This window comes from Carcharodon carcharias, chromosome 4 (genome assembly GCF_017639515.1).
Source record: "Carcharodon carcharias isolate sCarCar2 chromosome 4, sCarCar2.pri, whole genome shotgun sequence".
NCBI classification, from domain to species: Eukaryota; Metazoa; Chordata; class Chondrichthyes; order Lamniformes; family Lamnidae; genus Carcharodon; species Carcharodon carcharias.
Window position 1 is genome coordinate 153548889 of NC_054470.1, and position 19064 is coordinate 153567952.

General features: G+C 42.8%; 1 protein-coding gene across 1 annotated transcript in view; it reads left to right on the forward strand.

The window, feature by feature from the left end:
• The first annotated feature begins 7051 nt into the window (after positions 1–7051).
• The window catches only part of LOC121276798 (transcription factor TFIIIB component B'' homolog), a 134781-nt gene continuing 122768 nt past the window's right edge, over positions 7052–19064 (forward strand). Inside the window, exon 1 of the mRNA XM_041185343.1 lies at positions 7052–7196. The gene's annotated coding sequence lies outside the window, so the exon portion shown is untranslated. The remainder of the gene's footprint in view (positions 7197–19064) is intronic.

Here is a 19064-nt window from a genome sequence, read left to right on the forward strand (position 1 = left end):
GTGTAGGGGGTGATGGGGGAGTGGACCAGGGTGTCCCGGAGGGAATGATCCCTGCAGAATGCCGCCGGGGGGGTGAAGGGAAGATGTGTTTGGTGGTGGCATCATGCTGGAGTTGGCGAAAGTGGCAGAGGATGATCCTTTGAATGAGGAGGCTGGTGTGGTGATAAGTGAGGACAAGGGGGACCCTATCGTGGTTCTGGGAGGGAAAGGAAGGTGTGAGGGCGGATGCTCAGGAGATGGGCCGGATACGGTTGAGGGCCCTGTCAACTACTGTGGGTGGAAAACCTTGGTTAAGGAAGAAGGAAGATATGTCAGAGGAACTGTTTTGGAAAGTAGCATCATCAGAACAGATGCGACGGAGGTGAAGGAAATGAGAGAATGGGATGGAATCCCTACAGGAAGCGGGGTGTGAGGAGCAGTAGTCGAGGTAGCTGTGGGAGTTGGTAGGCTTGTAATGAATATTGGTGGACAGTCTATCACCAGAAATTAAGACAGAGAGATCGAGGAAAGGAAAGGAAGTGCCAGTGATGGATCATGTTAAAATGATGGAGGGGTGGAAATTGGAAGCAAAATTAATACATTTTTCCAGGTCCAAACGAGATCATGAAGCAGTCATCGATGTACTGGAGAAAGAGTTGTGGGAGGGGTCCTGAGTAGGACTGGAACAAGGAATGTTCCACATACCCATAAAGAGACAGGCATAACTGGGGCCCATGTGGGTACCCATAGGCACACCTTTTATTTGGAGGAAGTGAGATGAGTTTAAGGAGAAATTGTTCAGTGAGAGAACAAGTTCAGCCAGACGGAGGAGAGTAGTGGTGGATAGAAATTATTGGTCAGGTATTTCTTTGTTCCCCATTATAAATTCCCCTGTTTCTGACTGCAAGGGACCTATATTTGTCTTCACCAATCTTTTTCTCTTCACATACCTATAGAAACTTATACAGTCAGTTTTCAAGTTCCCTGCAAGCTTACCCTTGTACCCTATTTTCCCCTTCTTAATTAATCCCTTGGTCCTCCTTTGCTGAGTTCTAAAGTGCTCCCAATCTTCAGGTCTATTGTTTTTTTTGGCCAATTTCCTTGAATCTAATACTATCTCTAATTTCCGTTGTAAGCCATGGTTTGGCCACCTTTCCTGTTTTACTTTTGCGCCAGACATGAATAAATAATTGTTGCATTCACCCATGCGCTTTTTGAATGTTTGCCATTGCCTATCCACTGTCATCCCTTTAAGTAATGTTTCCCAATCCATCATAGCCATCTCGCATCTCATACCATTGTAGTTTCCTTTATTAAGATTCAGGACCCTAGTCTCAGAATCAACCACATCACTCTCCATCTTGATGAAGAATTCCATCATATTATGGTCGCTAATCCCCAAGGGGTCTTGCACAACTAGATTGCCAATTATTTCTTTCTCATTACACAATACCCAATCTAGGTTGGCCTGTTCTTTAGTTGGTTCCTCAACGTATTGGTACACACTCCAGGAATTCCTCCTCTATGGTATTGTTACTAATTTGATTTGCCCAATCTATATGCAGATTAAAGTCACCCATAATTACAGATGTTCTTTTATTGCATGCATATCTAATTTCCTGTTTAATGCCATTTCCAACATAACCACCACAGTTTGGGGGTCTATATACAACCCCCCTTAAGGTTTTTAGCCCCTTTGTGTTTCTCAGATACAGATATACAGATTCCCACACAGATTCCACATAGTCGGAGCTAATATCTTTCCTTGCTGTTGCGTTAATTTCCTCTTTAACCAGCAATGCAACTCCACTGCCTTTTCCTTTTTGTTTGTTCTTCCAAAATACTGAATACCCTGGATGTTCAGTTCTCATCCCTGGTCACCCAGCAGCCATGTCTCCGTAATCCCGACTATATTATACCTGTTTACATCTATTTGCGTGGTTAATTCATCCAATTTATTGCGAATGCTCCTCGTGTTAAGGCACAAAGCCTTAAGGCTTGTCTTTTTAACATTACTTGTCCCGTTCCCACTATTTTTCACTGAGGCCCTGTTTGATTCTTGCCCTTGATTTCTCTGCCTTTCACTTTTCTTATTCCCCTTTCTGTCTTTTGTTCTTGCTCGATTCCCCCTCCTCTGATGCCTTGCACCGGTTCCCATCCCCCTGCCATTTTAGTTTAAATCCTCCCCAACCACTCTAGAAAATATTCCTCCTAAGACATCAGTCCTGGTCCTGCCCAGGTGCTCACTTATTTATGGGATGTTATTTATATCTTCCACAGTGAAGGCAGATGCAAAATATCTGTTCAATTCATTCACCATTTCCTTATTTTCTGTTATTAATTCCTCAAACTCACTCTGTGGAGGACAGTGTTCGCTTTACTTTTGCAGCGCATCTTGTAGATGATACATACTGCGTAGGTGGTGAAGGGAGTGAATGTTGAAGGTGATGGTTGAGGTGCCAATCAAGGGGACTGCTTTGTTCTGGATCATGCTGATCTTCTAGAGTGTTGTTGGAGCTGCACTCATCCAGGCCAGTGGAGAGTATTCCAGCACATTCCTGACTTGTACCTTGTAGGTGGTGGACAGGCTTTGGGAAATCAGGTGAGTTACTCATTGCAGAATTCCCAGCCTCTGACCTGCTTTTGTAACCACAGTATTTATAAGCCTAGTCCAGTTCAGTTTCTGGTCACTGGTAACACCCAGGATGTTGTTAGTGGGGGATTCAGCAATGATAATGCCATTGGATGTCAAGGGGTGATGGTTAGATTCTCTCTTGTTGGAGATGGTCATTGCCTGGCACTCGTGTGACGCTAGTGTTACTTGCCACTTGTCAGCCCAAGCCTTTTTGCATAGTACTTTTTCGAATGCATTTTGAAATCCATTTTTACAGTCACTAATGTACTAAGTTAGCCTTCTTTACTTCGTTAAAGAATTGATTTATTTGAGAGGAAAATTATGTTGAGTCAAACTTAAACCAGAAAAGTTGCTAGTGCACAGGAGATTTTCTACCTGAAACTCTTTAAAATTGAAAAGTTATTTCTTTCAACAGTGCCCCCACCCCACCTCCAACCTATTGTGGTTTCGTAGGCAACTGCAGCAAGATAGGCATTGTGGATCTCTAAAATTGGCAAGGCTTTTCCCACTTTTGATCAGAACCTCAGACCCTGCAGAAAAGACTGCTGATGTGTAGGTACTATAGGCATTGGATACGATGTCCTCATGATCCCAATAATGCTCTGTATCTAGTCTCCTACATGAATATGACTAATTTTATGAAGCCTGGAATGTTGAATTGAAGGTAAAATTTATTTTTTCATTCAGTTTTCACAGACTAGCACACCTGTTGAGGAAGTTGTGTGAGATACTATCCTTTAAGAAATTACTGCAAATCTCATGACTATTCCCTGTCTCTCTAAAGTACCATACCTATTTAAAAAAAACCTCTCAGGACAACTGGAAGGTGTTAAAAATCTCACTGGCTGATTTGGGGGTGCGGGAGGAAAAAAATAGCATTTGGTTTCCTTGTAGGTCTTGTGCTGCTGGATCTTAAGTTCTGTAGTAGATTGATAATTAAAACTATGTCCTAATGCCATAGCACACTATTTATCACTCCATTGTGCTACATCTTGTCATAAAGTGTGCAGTCTCAACTGCACTATTTACATCCAGAAACCTAACAACTTTCCCAAATCAACCCATACCATAGTAATTGCGTTGAATATAAAAATTCATATAGCAATGAGCAAATCCCAAAGGCCCAACTATTTCTTTAAAAATACAGCCATTGCAGAGTTAATTTTCTGGAAGAGGGGTCGGCATTGGGCAAGATAACCATTGGCCAAAAACTTAACCTGATCAGCATATCAGCAAAGTCGATAAAACAGTTAGAGACTGGTTATTTTTTGATGAATGGTTCATGGTTCATTTCCTGACCCCTCAAAATCTTCCTATCACCTTTAAGGTACAAGCTCAGAGTGATGGAATGCTCATTACTTGATTGAATGAATGCAATTGCAAAGATGCTCGAAGACTTGACATTGTCCAGGATAGAGCAGTATATTTAATCAGCATTTCTGCTGTTGGACTCCACACCCATCCTTTCCACTAATGACTCACTGTAGCAGCAGTATGTACTATCCACAAGACACAATGCAACAGCTCAGCAAACTTACTTCAACAATGTCTCCTAGGATCGCTACACCAAGAAGGATAAGAGCAACAAGGTCTTTGGAATACCATTAGATCCAAGTTCCTTGCCATGTCACACGCCAACCTTACTACAACTTATAGCAAAATGTCTTGCATGTACTGACAGCGTTGTGGGGTTGGGTGCTGCATCTGTTTGTAAGTTTCTAATAAGAGTCTTTGCAAAGATTGAATTTGTTGCTTTGCAATTGGCTATAGGAAAATTCTAGTTTTCTTTGAAACTAGATGTGACAGCTATCTCCCTGGAACAATAATTAAATAGATCCCTTAATTAATACATGTTATTTTTATTTTCAATTAGCAAATTTCAGTCAGCAAATGTTTGGACTTCTTGAAAATTAGGCAGGCTTGAAATTCTGTGATATTGATCAGACTTCTTGTCAATCATTGAATGATTTCAGATAAATGAAAATCTCAAAGATGAGAGGTACAAAGTATTTTTGGAATAAAAACTAAGAAAAGCAAAATTGTTTGAGTTATTAGGTTAATGTTCAAAAAACTCTGCATAGCTTCAGGTATTTTCTATTTACATGCAAATAATTAGAATTCCCTTAACCCTGTATTATATAAACAGCGGTTAAATGTTAATAATGTGATAGTCTCGCTCTCTCTCTCACAGCTTCACATTCTTACTGAAAAAAGTTAAGTTAATTTTAAAATTGAGTGTGAGGAAAAGCATTTTTTATAGATCTACTGATTTTCTTCAATATTTTGAAGGGGATCCATGCAACAGGCACTGGCCCTTCGAGCTGGATAGTGTGATGAGGTTCACAGTGCTTTCACAAACACTATGGAAAGATCAAGGAAGATTATATACCATGGTCACAATTATAGAGGATATCACTTGTGACTGTGGAAAACTTTTATGCTGTAAATTATCTTGATTTCTAAAAGATGTCTGATGAAATTACAGATAAAAGGCTATTACTTAAGCTTAAAACTATAGGAATTTTATTCAAAGCTTGGGTTTAGATAAACTGGCTATAGATGTGAAAATAAAAGTTACTGTCAGAGGAATTGTGTGGGATAGGAGGAAATACTGAGTAGGCTGCTTGGGCCTTGGTGTTGGGATCATTACCGTTTCTGATTTACATCAATAACTTGGATTTAGAAATTCTGCAAATTTGGGAAGTTTGAAGATGGTACCAAACTGTAAAAGTAATCGAATTGAAGTTCGTAGTTCAATTATTACAGAATGACTTGGACAAAATATGCATGTATGTAGAACAAGGATGTGAAACAATGCAGATTAGTGTAAAAGCTCTCATATTGGAAGGAAACATAGGCCACAAATATACTTTGTGAATCATCTTTAAATAGTTAAGGATAAAATTGAAGGAGGCTTAAGAGCTCTTCAAAATAATGCCTTAGGATCTTCTTCGGGAGGGTGAGCTGTGAGGAGGATGCAGAGATGCTTCAGTGTGATTTGGACAAGCTGAGTGAGTGGGTGAATGCATGGCAGATGCAGTATAATGCGGATAAATGTGATGTTATCCACTTTGGTGGCAAAAACAGGAAGACAGATTATCTGAATGGCTATAAATTGAGAGAGGGGAATGTTCAACGAGACCTGGGTGTCCTCGTACACCAGTCACTGAAGGTAAACATGCACTTGCAGCAAGCGGTAAAGAAGGCAAATGGTATGTTGGCCTTCATAGCGAGTGGATTCGAGTACAGGAGCAAGGATGTCTTGCTGCAATTATACAGGACCTTGGTGAGACCATACCTGGAATATTGTGTGCAGTTTTGGTCTCCTTATCTGAGGAAGGATGTTCCTGCTATAGAGGGAGTGCAGCGAAGGTTTACCAGACTGATTCCTGGGATGGCAGGACTGACATATGAGAAGAGATTGAGTCAGTTAGGATTATATTCGCTGGAGTTCAGAAGAATGAGGGGGGAATCTCATAGAAACCTATAAAATTCTAAGAGTACCAGACAGGGTAACGGCCTACTCTTGCTCCTATTTTCTAGGTTTCTATGTTTCTGTTCCACCTGGGAGGGCAGTTGCAGCCTCATTTTAGCAGTTCATCTAAAAGACTGTGCAGTCAGTACGTGGAGGGAAGTGTCAACCTAAATTGAGTTAAAACCTCTGGAATGGAACTTAAGACTTGCAACTTTCTGACTCAGAGGCCAGAGCGTTACTGTGAGTCACAACTTGGTGCTCAACATATTCAAAGAATGCAGAGCAGCTTTTAATAATGTTTGAAAAATATTCAACAACATAACTAAAACCAAACAATGGAATATAAGTTGGAGGATGCCATGATCAAACTATATAATGTCAGATCTCACGCTGTGCACTGTGTCCAGTGTTTCCCCCAAAGTAATTACAGACCTCTCCAGAATCACTGGTGGGAAACAAGACTCACCCATGTTGATTTAAAGACTACATTTTAATGGTTGGCACTTTTCAAAATAAGTGCTGCTACCTATATATAAACGAGTTTCCAGCCTCCCTGATCACATCTCTCTGGTAGTGGATGTTGACACAATTCTGTTGACACAGGTCAATCACGATGAAATAAAACCAGAAAATGCTGAAAACACTCAGGCTTGGCAGCATCTGTGAAGAGACAGATAGAGTTAACGTTTCGAGTCCTATGACTACATTGTATTTTCTGTTTTATTTCAGGTTTCCAGCATCCGCAATATTTTGCTTTCATCAATCACAATGAACTAAGAACATAAAATGCTGAATTAGTTTAGCAGGTCTGAACTTGTTGCAAGACTGTGCAACACCTGGGGCGCAGAGCACACTGGGAGATGCAGTTGGCCGGTGCTCGGCGGACTACAACCCCCATGAAGCCATGCGGCTCCAGTTGGTTGACGGGATAGTGGCAGAGTGTCAGGAGGTTGCGGGAGGAGGAGGAGGAGGCTGGGTGGCTGAGGCTGGACTGAGGACGGGTTGTGAGAGCTCTCGGCAGCCGGGGGACAACACGTGTGTGGTAGAGTTCCAGGGAGCCGCTCACACCGCCAGCAGCAGCGGGTCTGACTGGCCCGACTCTAAGAGGTGAGTAACTGGGGGGTGGGGGGGAAGGGTCTCGGCTGGCTGGCTGGTGGGAAAGGCCCCGAGCGGGATCCATGCCTCGGTGTAAAACTTTCATCCCTGACAGGTCCCTCCCGCTGTGTTTGGACCCTGTCTGCACTAATTTCCAGTGTGTACGGGACTTGAAACACCCATAAAAAGATGGAGGGATGGGACCTGCCACCTTCGGCTGTACTCACAACTTTTACTATATATTTTTGCTAACAATTTGTACAATTTTCCATGTCTCACTCAGATTTCCCCTGTGTTTGTCTTCATTAGAGTTAAATTTTACTGCAACCGTGTAAGTGTTGACTGCCTGTGGTTCAACGATGTAGTACGGAGAATGCCAGTTTTATAATATAGACATGGATAATTGTGACCCATAGAATATTTAAAAACATATTGTTTCCTGTTAACTTAATCCGCCGCGAGCTTTCTGTACTTCTGCATGTGCATCTTCGATTAAAAGTCGTGGCTCAGGGGCAGCGTTCTGGCCCCTTGAGTCGAAAAGTTGCGGTTCGAAGTCCCACTCCTGAGGATTTAGCTCACAATCTAGGTTGACACTTAGCCTTAAGTTACTGAGTGCACAGTCTTTTCTGAGATGTTGAATTGAGGCCCTGTCTGCCCCCTCAGGTGGAATAAAAGATCCTTTGGCATTATATTGAAGAAGAGCAGAGGAATTCTCTTCGTGTTTTAAGGAATATTTGTTCCTCAACCGTTGACGCCATTAAAATAGTTTAACTAATGATTATCTCAATGATGTTTGTGAAACGTTACTGTGTGCACGTTAGTTCTTGCGTTTCACTACATTGCAACAGTAACAACACTTCAAGAGTAAAAATACCTGGAAAAATTCAGCAGGTCTGGCAGCATCTGTGGAAGGGAGCACCGTTCTGTTGAAGAGTCATGCGGACTCGAAACGTTAACTGTGCTCCCTTTCACAGATGCTGCCAGACCTGCTGAGTTTTTCCAGGTATTTTTGTTTTTGTTTTCGATTTCCAGCGTCTACAGTTTTTTGCTTTTACACTTCAAGAGTACTTAATTCACTTTTAAGTGCTTAGGGATGTCCCAAGGTCAAGAAAGCTGCTGGAGAACACAAACTGTCTCTTTCATGCTAAAAGGCAGGTGGTGTTTGTGATGGTGCATTTTCAATTATACTTGTATCTAAATGAAATTGGTGTGACCCAACGTGAGTTTACTGAGAGCAGTATTTGTTTTTAAGGGTTGCTTGTACATGTTCAGTGATCAGCATTGTTTATTTATACTATGGTTGTTTTCTTATTCTTTCATAGGTTGTAGTGCTGCTGGCTAGGCCAGCATAGGGAGATGCCTTATGGGGAGGCGATGGCATAGTGGTATTGTCGCTGGAGTAGTAATCTAGAAACCCAGGGTAAAGCTCTGGGGCCCTGGGTTCAAATCCCACCATGGCAGATGATGGAATTTGAATTCAATAAAAATCTGGAATTAAAAGTTTGATGACCATAAAACCATTGTCGTTTGTGGTAAAAACCCATCTGGTTCACGTCCTTTAGGGAAGGAAATCTGTCCTACACATTTGAGCTGACTCTCAACCTTGTCAACCTTACAGATAATGTCCCAACACCACCATCACCATCCCTGGGTATGTCCTGTCTCACCAGCAGGACAGGTCCAGCAGAGGTGGTGGCACGGTGGTATACAGTCAGGAGGCAGTTGCCCTGGGAGTCCTCAACATCAACTCCGGCAAACGTCGGTAGGAGTGACCACTGCACAGTCGTTGTGGAGACGAAGTCCTGCATTCACGTTGAGGATACCCCCCATCACGTTGTGTGGCACTACCACCGTGCTAAATGGAATAGATTTGGAATAGATCTAGCAACGCAAGACTGGGCATCCATGAAGCGCTGTGGGCCATCTCCAGCAGCAGAATTGTACTCGAACACAGTCTGTAACCTCATGGCCTGGCATATCCCCCACCCTACCATTACCGTCAAGCCATTACCGCTAAGCCAGGGAATCAACCCTGGTTCAATGAAGAGTGCACCAGGCATACCTAAAAATGAGGTGTCAACCTAGTGAAGCTATAACACAGGACTACTTGTATGCCAACCGCATAAGCAGCAAGTGATCGGCAGAGCTAAGTGATCCCGCAACCAACGGATCGATCTAGGCTGTGCAGTCCTGCCACATCCAGTCATGAATGGTGGTGGACAAATAAACAACTCACTGAAGGACATGGCTCCCCAAATATCCCCATCCTCAATGATGGAGGTGCCCAGCATTTGCTACAATCTTCAGCCAGAAGTGCCAAGTGGATGATCCATCTCGGCCTCCTCCGGAGGTCCCCAGCATTACAGATGCCAGTCTTCAGCCGTTATATAAAAGCAAAGTTCTTCAGCTCTGAAGAAGAGTCATATGGACTCGAAATGTTAACTCTGTCTTTCTCTCCACAGATGCTGTCAGACCTGAGTTTTTCCAGTCTTCAGCCAATTCGATTCACTCCACTTGATATCAAGAAATGGCTGAAGGCTGTGGGCCCTGACAATATTCCGGCAATAGTACTGAACACTTGCGCTTCAGAACTTACCGCACCCCTAACCAAACTGTTCCAGTACAGCAACAACTCTGGTATCTACCCAGCCATGTGGAAAATTGCCCAGGTATGTCCTGTACACAAAAAGCAGGACAAATCCAACCCGGCCATTTACTGCCCCATTAATCTACTCTCAACCATCAGTAAAGTAATGGAAGGGGCCATCAACAGTGCTATCAAGCGGCACTTGCTTAGCAATAATCTGATCACTGATGCCAGGTTTGGGTTCTGCCAGGGCCACTCAGCTCCTGACCTCATTACAGCCTTGGTTCAAACGTGGACAAAAGAGCTGTACTCCCGAGGTGAGGTGAGAGTGACTGCCCTTGACATCAAGGCCGCATTTGATTGAGTGTGGCATCAAGGAGCCCAAGCAAAACTGGAGTCAATGTGAATCAGGGGGAAAACTCTTGGCTGGTTGGAGTAATATCTAGCACAAAGGAAGATGGTTGTAGTTGTTGGAGGTCAGTCATCTCAGCTCCAGGACATCACCGCAGGAGTTCCTCAGGGTGGTGTCCTTGGCCCAACTATCTTCAGCTACTTCATCAATGACCTTCCTTCCATTATGAGGTCAAAAGTGGGGATGTTTGCTGATGATTGCACAATGTTTAGCAGCATCCCAATTCCTCAGATATTGAAGCAGTTCATGTCCAAATACAGCAAGACCTGGACAACATCCAGGCTTGGGGTGACAAGTGTCAAGTAACATTTGTGCCACACAAGTGTCAGGCATTGACCATCTCCAACATGAGAGAATCCAACCATCACTCCTTGATGTTCGATGGCATTGCCATCACTAAATTCCCCACTATCAACGTCCTGGGGGTTACCATTGACCAGAAACTGAACTGGACTAGTCAAATAAACACTGTGGCTACAAGAGTAGGTCAGAGGAATTTTGCGACGAGTAACTCGCCTTCTAACTCCCCAAAGCTTGTCCACAAGGCACAAGTCAGGTGTGTGATGGAATACTCCCCACTTCCCTGAATGAGTTCAGCTCCCATTCAAGAAGCTTGACACCTGCAAGGCAAATCAGCCTGCTTGATGGCACCACATCCACAAACATTCACTCCCTCCACCACCAACGCACAGTAGCAGCAGTGTGTACCATCTACAAGATGCACTGCAGGAATTCACCGAGGCTCCTTCAACAGCTCCTTCCAAACCCACAGCCACCACCATCTAGAAGGACAAGTGCAGCAGATAGATGGGAACACCATCACCCGGAAGTTCCCCTCCAAGTCACTCACCACTCTGACTTGGCAATATATCGCTGTTTGATCGCTGTTCGTTCACTGTCGCTGGGTCAAAATCCTGGAACTTCCTTCAGAACAGCACTGTGGGTGTACCTGCACCACATGGACTGCAGCAGTTAAAGAAGACAAGTCACCACCACCTTCTCAAGGGCAATTAGGGATGGGCAATAAATGCTGGCCCAGCCAGCAAAGCCCACATTCCATGAATGAATTAAAAAAAAATAGTGCTCCTTCCAAATTGCCCTTGAGAAGGTCAGGGGAGATGGTGGCGAAGTGGTAATATCACTGGACTAGTAATCTGGAAGCCCAGGCTAAGAATGTGGGTTCACATGGGCACACGGCAGCTGGTGGAATTTAAATTCAATTAATAAATCTGGTATATAAAGCTAGTCTCAATAACAGATTGTCTTTAAAAACTGATCTGGTTCGCTAATGTACTTTAGGGAAAGAAATCTGCTATTCTTACCTGGTCTGGCCTACATGTGATTCTTAACTGCCCTCTGAAATGGCCCACTAAGCTGCTCAGTTCAAGGGCAACTAGAGATTGGCAACAAATGCTGGTCTAGCCAGCGAAACCCACATCTCATGAAAGAATAAGGAAAAGTGGTGGTGAGCTGCTTGCTTGAACTGTTGTAGGCCATGTGGTGTTGGTACAACCACAGTGTTGTTAGGGAGGGAGTTCCAGATTCCAGCGACAGTGAAGGAACAGCAATATTGTTCCAAGTCAGGATGGTGTGTGGCTTGGAGGGGAACTTGCAGGTGGTGGTGTTTCCATGCATCTGCTGCGATTGTCCTTTAAGATGGTAGAGGTCGCGGATTTGGAAGGTGCTGTCAAAGGAGCCTTGGTCAGTTGCTGCAGTGCACCTGATAGATATTGTACACTACACCCACCGTAGTGGAGAGAGTGATTTTTGAGGTAGTAGATGAGGTGCCATTCAAGTGTGCTGCTTTGTCCTGGATGTTGTCTTATGTGTTGTTGGAGCTGCACTCATCCAGGCAAGTGGACAGTATTCCATCACGCTCCTGACTTGTGCCTTATAGATGGTGGACAGGCTTTGGGGAGCCAGAATTCCCAGCCTCTGACCTGCTCTTATAGCCATAGTAATTATATGGCTGGTCCAGTTCAGTTTCTGGTCAGTGGTAAGCCTCAGGATATTAATAGTGGGAAATTCAGCGATGGTAATGCCATTGAATGTCAAGGGGAGATCGTTGGATTCTCTCTTGTTGGAGATGGTCATTGCTTGGCACTTGTGTGGCATAAATGTTACTTGCCACTTGTATGTTTTAACAAGGCATAGAACATGAATGTTTTAGATGCCATTTGAGTATACTGAGTAATGATTCCAATGTAATTGCATCATGGAGATGCTTCAAGTAGTTGTTTTTGCTATCTGAACCCTGCGATTAGGTTGATAATCAAATACCATTTCCCATCCTTAATTGCTCTTGAGAACATGTGGTGAGCTACCTTCTTGTACTGCTGCAGTCCATGTGTTGTGGGTACATCAACAGTGCTGTTAAGGAGGGAATTCCAGGATTTTGACCCAGTGACAGTGATGGAATGGATTTATTTCCAAGTCAGGACGGTGAATGGTTTGGAGGGTAAGTTCCAGATGGTGATGTTCCCATGTATCTGCTGCCCTTGTCCTTCTAGATATTTGTGGGTTTGTAACTTGGTTTATGTCTGCAAGGCATCACCTTAGGTTTTATTGTAGAATTCTTGCCTCTGAGTCAGAGTTCATGTGCTCAAGTTCCACAGCAGAAGCTTGAGCATGCAATTTGGACTCACTTCAGTGGAATAAAGGAACAGGCCTTTGTACCTGCTCCATCATTTAGCCAGAACATCAATCAGTGCCTACCACTTGAAACTACTACCGAACAAAAATCTTATTATTTTCAGGTTTAAAATTGCTATTGACCCAACATCTGCAACATTCTGAGGAAGAAAGCTGCACATTTCCAATGCTCATTGTATGAAAAAGTGCATGCTGATTTTATTCCTACCAACAAAGGAAATAGTTTCTCTCTGTATCCACCCCATCAAATCCCTTGATTGTTTTAAGGACCTTGATTAGATCACTCCCCCACCTCTGTTCTCTAGGAGAATACAACTCTATCTGTCCTTGTACTTTATTCTTTTAAGCCCCATGTCATTCTGATGAATTTGCACAGGCTTGTATTCCTACCTGAGGTTTGAAACTAAACTGAATGTACTACACCAGATGGGATCTGCACAACTGAAGAATCACTTTCTCCCCTTTATATTCCAGCCCCCTTTAGATAAAGGGCGATATTCCATTAGTGATTTTAATTACATTTTGTACTGGTGCACTAGCTTTTAGTCATTTCTGCACATAGATGCCAAATCCCTTTGTATTCCCTGGTCTATTGGTTTATAGAAAATATACCAATTTGTCTTTTTTTGATCCGCTTCTCCACATTGAATTTCATCTGCCATAATTTTAGTCACTTACTTAATCTGCCTTATTGTCTTTTGTCAATTCCTGCCTCTGTCTACACAGTTTACTGTGCCTTCTAATTTTGTGTCATTTTTCAACCTTGGATGTACAACTTTCTGTTCCTTTGTCCAAGCCATTGATAAATATAGTGAAAAGCTAAGGCTCGCTCAAGTACAAACCCCTGGGCATCATCATTTGTCACATCCCACCAGTCAGAGTATATTCCCTCTACTCCCTGTCCTTGGCCTCTTAAGCTTGTGGCATGGGTTTGTATTTGGTTATCTCCAGTTATGGTTTTACTGAACTTCATCAGATGCTCTCTGGAAGTCCACATAGGCAACTTCCATAAACACTTCCCTATTCATCATTCTAGTGACTTCTTCAAAAATTGATTTAGATTAGCCTAAGATGACCTATCCTCTGAAATTCTACCTCTCTGATTAACTTATTCCTATTTAAATGTTCAGCCACTTTGTCGCCGGTGATAGATTTCAGTAATTTCCACACAACTGATGTTAAACTGGCAGGTCTGTGGTTTCCTGGGCTGTCCTGCTCTCCCTTCTTGAATAATCAAGTGCAATTCAAAGACACAGTTCCTGGATCTAGAGTGCTTTGGAAAGTTATAACTAACGCTTCTGCAATTTCCTTACATTTCTTTTAAAAGCTTGTCCAAAGTTGTCAGTCATTACAGCCTATATGATTCATGTCCAATTAAATATTGACCGGGGGTTCTCATCATTGTAATGCCTGATTTTTGTGAGGAATGTTCTACCACACCCAGGGCCTCAGGTATCAGACCAGTCTTTTCTTGATCCTCCCTGGCTCTTTTCTTGTGCTAGCTAAATATAACTTGCTCTATGTTTTACTGCACCATTGTGTATCATCCTTGCCACTTTTTTCTTGTCATAAGCATCATGCACCTATGTGTCAGTTAAGATGCCACATTTATTGGTCTTTAGACAACCCTTTTTATCTTTTGAACTGACCACCGCGGTAACGTTTGCTAAGCTTTAGCTCACCATTGAATACTTTGGGTAATGTAATATCAAGTGTTCTGAATAATTGCTCAGCCCACCTGCCTGCACCTTTGCTATCATTGCCTCCGTGCCTAGCACAGAGGCATTTCTGAGGATCCCAGTGAATTAAATCTGACACCATCATTGAAATGTTGTGATCTGATTATTGAGTTGTCTAGCTATTGCGTACACAAAGGATGTTGTACATTTTGCTTTGTAGATCTTAAATGCTGTTGCCAGTTTAGCAGCACATTTATCCCATAACCTCACATGAAACTTTCTAAAAGCACTACTGGCTTCAAGCAATCGGTGTTCACCTCATCATCTCAGAGTGTGTCATATGGCATGGTACTTCCGTAATAGGTGAACCTAACCAGTGCAGACGGTTTCATGGTACTATTGGGTAACGAGGCTTTTTAGAGGCAGATTGCTGTATAACTTCTGTCTTCATTCTGATAGGCCAAATTTCTTAGAAGCAACTGAGAAATGGCCCATGATAACTTGGGAGGTCCTCTTCTGTGTGTGGCAGTCATCAGAAACAAGCGCACTTCATATTTTTGGACTGCGTGTGTCTGACATTGTGTAATTTGCCATCCCATCCCCTGATGTCTTTGTTCAAAGGCTGGGGGGAGGCAATGGCGTAGCGGTATTATTGCTGGACTAGTAATTCAGAGACCCAGGGTAATGCTCTGGGCACCCAGGTTCGAATCCTGCCATGGCAGATGGTGGAATTTGAGTTCAATAAAATTCTGGAATTACAAGTCTAATGATGACCGTGAAATCATTGCCGATTGTTGTAAAAACCCATCTAACGTTCACTAATGTCCTTTGAGGAGGGAAATCTGCTGTCCTTACCTGGCCTGACTTAAAAGCAATTTGGGATGCCCACATCCCATGAATAAAAAAAAAAGAAAGGCTTTGTCCTGAAGGCACAAGTAAACTAAGAAATAAATAGATATTAAACAAGGTGGGAGCAATTAAAGTATGTTATAGGATATTATAACCTCATGGATATGGTACTGGACTAGCATCCGGAGGTTACAGGTTGGGAAACTGTATTCGAGTATTACTGAAAAAAGAGAGACATTCAAAGCTTTCAATTGGTGCACTCTCCATGGCAATGCCTCGACTAATCAGAGTCCATTCAGCATTCTCTTCTCATACGGTATAAATTGTTGTTCCTTTTACATTTGTTCTTGGGAATTGCCCTGATGAGTGCAAGATGAAAAGCTTCAAAAGCAAGTCTCTTTTTTTCAGCAATACTCAAGTTCTGTACTGCCAAATGACTATTTGAAATTGTATTCATTAAACCTGGTGGTTCTTGAGTTGACCAATAAAGCTGCTAGGTTGTCCTAAAAATTTCACTGATGTTCCTGCAGGGAAGAGAACCTGCCACTCTTATCAAGCCTGGACTCTTGTCCAAAATTATATGGTTGACTTTTAACACACTCAGGGCAATTGCTGATGGGCAATAAATATGGACCTGAGAACAAACTTATTTTAAAAAAAAAGGGATTGGAAAGTTCTTCATCTCCCATGCAAGTTCTGATCTCAGCACTTTCCCTGAAGATGTCTGACTGTAAAGACCTCATCAGTAGTACCTCTGCCTTTTCTAAATTCACAGTCATTATTAGCCAAGAATTTCTCAACTCAATGTAATGATTTGGGACAATTCTATCAAGGATTTTCACTGCAATGACAAGTAGGGAACTAATGGCTATCGTGCTCATTATTTAGTGCCTTTATTTGAATAAATATAAATGGGTCCATTTCTATACTGTTGTGGCAAAACTAAATCATCATTCATCAGAGGTTAAAAACCAAGTCAGAGATTGAGCTATTTGGTGTCCTCTAGCTTGCTATCTGAGAAGGTACAGTAAAGCATTGGAATGTGGTGCTTTGCCACTGGAGAGAAGCTTGGTCTCTTGACAATCAAGATTCTTCAGCAAGAGACACTGATTGGACTTTGAGATAGCTGATGCAGGGCCCCAATCATAATATGATTGAATTTTACATTCATTTTGAGGGAGAAACGAGTGCACCCAAGACTAGTTTTTTAAACTTAAATAAGGGCAATTATGAGGGCATAAAAGCAGAGCTAGCTAGCTAAAGTGAACTGGCAAATGAGTTTTTCCAACATTTTCTGTTTTTGTTTCAGATTTCCAGCATCCGCAATACTTTGCTTTTAAGATCTTGAGGGGTCTTGACAGGGTGGGTGTGGAGAGGATGTTTCCTCTTGTAGGAGAACCTGGAACAAGGGGTCACTGTTTAAAAATAAGGAGTTGTTAATTTAAGACAGAGATGAGGAGAAATTTTTTCTCTGAGAGTTGTGAGCCTTTGGAACTCTCCCTCAAAAGGTTGTGGAAGCAGAGTCATAGAGGTCTACAGCATCAATAAAGGCCCTTTGGCCCCTTGAATCCGCGCTGGTCAAACCTAACTATTCTAATCCCATTTTCCAGCACTAGGCCATAGCCTTGTAGGCCATGGCATTGCAAGTGTGCATCCAAACACTTGTTAAATGTTATGAGGGTTTCTGCCTCTACCACCCTTTCAGGCAGTGAATTCCAGATTCCTACCATCCTCTGGATGGAAAAAATTCTTCCTCACATCCCCTATAAACCTCCTGCACCTTACATTAAATCTATGCCCCCTAGTTATTGATCCCTCCACCCAGGGGAAAAGTTCCTTCCTGTCTACCCTATTTATGCCCCTGATAATTTTATATACCTCAATCATGTTCCCCCTCAATCTCCTCTGCTCCAGGGAAAATAACCCCAGTCTATCCAATCTATCCTCATAATTAAAACTCTCCCACCCAGGCAACATCCTAGTAAATCTCCTCTGCACTCTCTCTAGTTCAATCACATCCTTCCTATAATGCAGATTCCAGAACTGCACGCTATACACTAGCTGTGGCCTAACCAGCGTTTTATACAGTTCCAGCGTAACCTTCCTGCTCTTACATTCTATGCCTCAGCTAATAAAGGCAAATATCCCATATGCCTTCTTAACCACCTTACCTACCTGTCCTGCTACCTTAAGGGATCAGTGGACATGCACACCAAGGTCCCTCTGATCCTCGGTACTTCCCAGGGCCCTACCATTCATTGTGTCTTCCCGTGCCTTGTTTGTCCTGCCCGAGTGCATCACCTCACACTTATCCGGATTAAATTCCATTGCGACTGATCAGCCCATCTAGATCCTCCTAATACCTAAGGCTATCCTCCTCGCTATTTACCACCCGACCAATTTTCGTGCTATCCGTGAACTTACTGATCAACCCTCCTACATTCAAGTCTAAATTGTTTTTATATACCACAAACAGCAAGGGACCCAACACCAATCCCTGTGGACACAGGCATCCAGTCAGAAAAACACCCCTTGACCATCATGCTCTGTTTCCTGCCTCTGAATATTTTTAAGGCAGAACTCGATAGATTCTTTATTAACAAAGGGGTGAAAGGTTATCGGGGGGTAGGCAGGAATGTGGGGCTGAGGTTACATTCAGATCAGCCATGATCTTATTAAATGGCGGAGCAGGGTCAAGGGGACAAGTGGCCTATTCCTGCTCCTAATTCGTATGTTCGTTTTATTGTTGTTAATATTTTGCCCAGCTTGCTGTATTTCTACTTTCCCTTACATTTGTGTACTACTGATGGAGCACTGCACTGTCTGAGGTGCTGTCTTTCTGATGAGATGTGAACCTAAGCCTTATCTGGCATCTTAGGCAGATGTGAAGGCGTATGTATTATTAAGTGACATTCAGCTTGTAGGGCCTAGAGAAGCAAGCTCAAATTGTTTCAAGTTTTGATGCGCGAGCAGTTGTCACACTACTAAATTATGGAATTGTACATACCTTGATTTGTGATCAGTACCTTTTACCCTTTTCCCTTCAAATTATCTTATGTCGTCTGTCTTGGAAAAGGTGATGCATAGCAACTCATTATGTTAATATAGTACTTTTAATGAAGCTCGATGTTCAGAGGTGCTTCACAGGAGAGTTATCAGACAAAACCTCACACCAGGCATTATAAGGAGATGTTGGTACAGCTAAACAAAACATGGCCAAAGAGGTAGGCTTTAAGGAGTGTCTTGTAGGAGGAAAGAGAGTTAGAGGCTGAAAGGTTTAGATGGGAAATTCCAGAGCTTAGGCTGTAGACACTGGAAATATGGCCACCAGTGAAAAATGAAGGAAATCGGGGATGTACAAAAGGCCAGAATTGGAGAAATTGAGATTTCTTGGAAGAGGTTACCATGTTAGATAGGGGCAAGGCCATGGAGGGATTTGAACAGGCGGAAGAGAATTTTAAAATCGAGGCAATTCTGGACCGAGAGCTTGTAGGTCATTGAACAAAAGAATAATGAGTAAACGGGACCTGGTGCTGGTCAGGATATGGGCAACAGAGTTTTGGATGGGCTGAAGTTTACTGAGGGTTGAAAATAGGAGGCCAGCCAGGGGAGCATTGGAGTAGTCAAATTTGGAGATAACAAAAGCAAGGATGAGGGTTTCAGCAGATGATGGGCTGAGACGGGTGCAGAGATGGGTGATG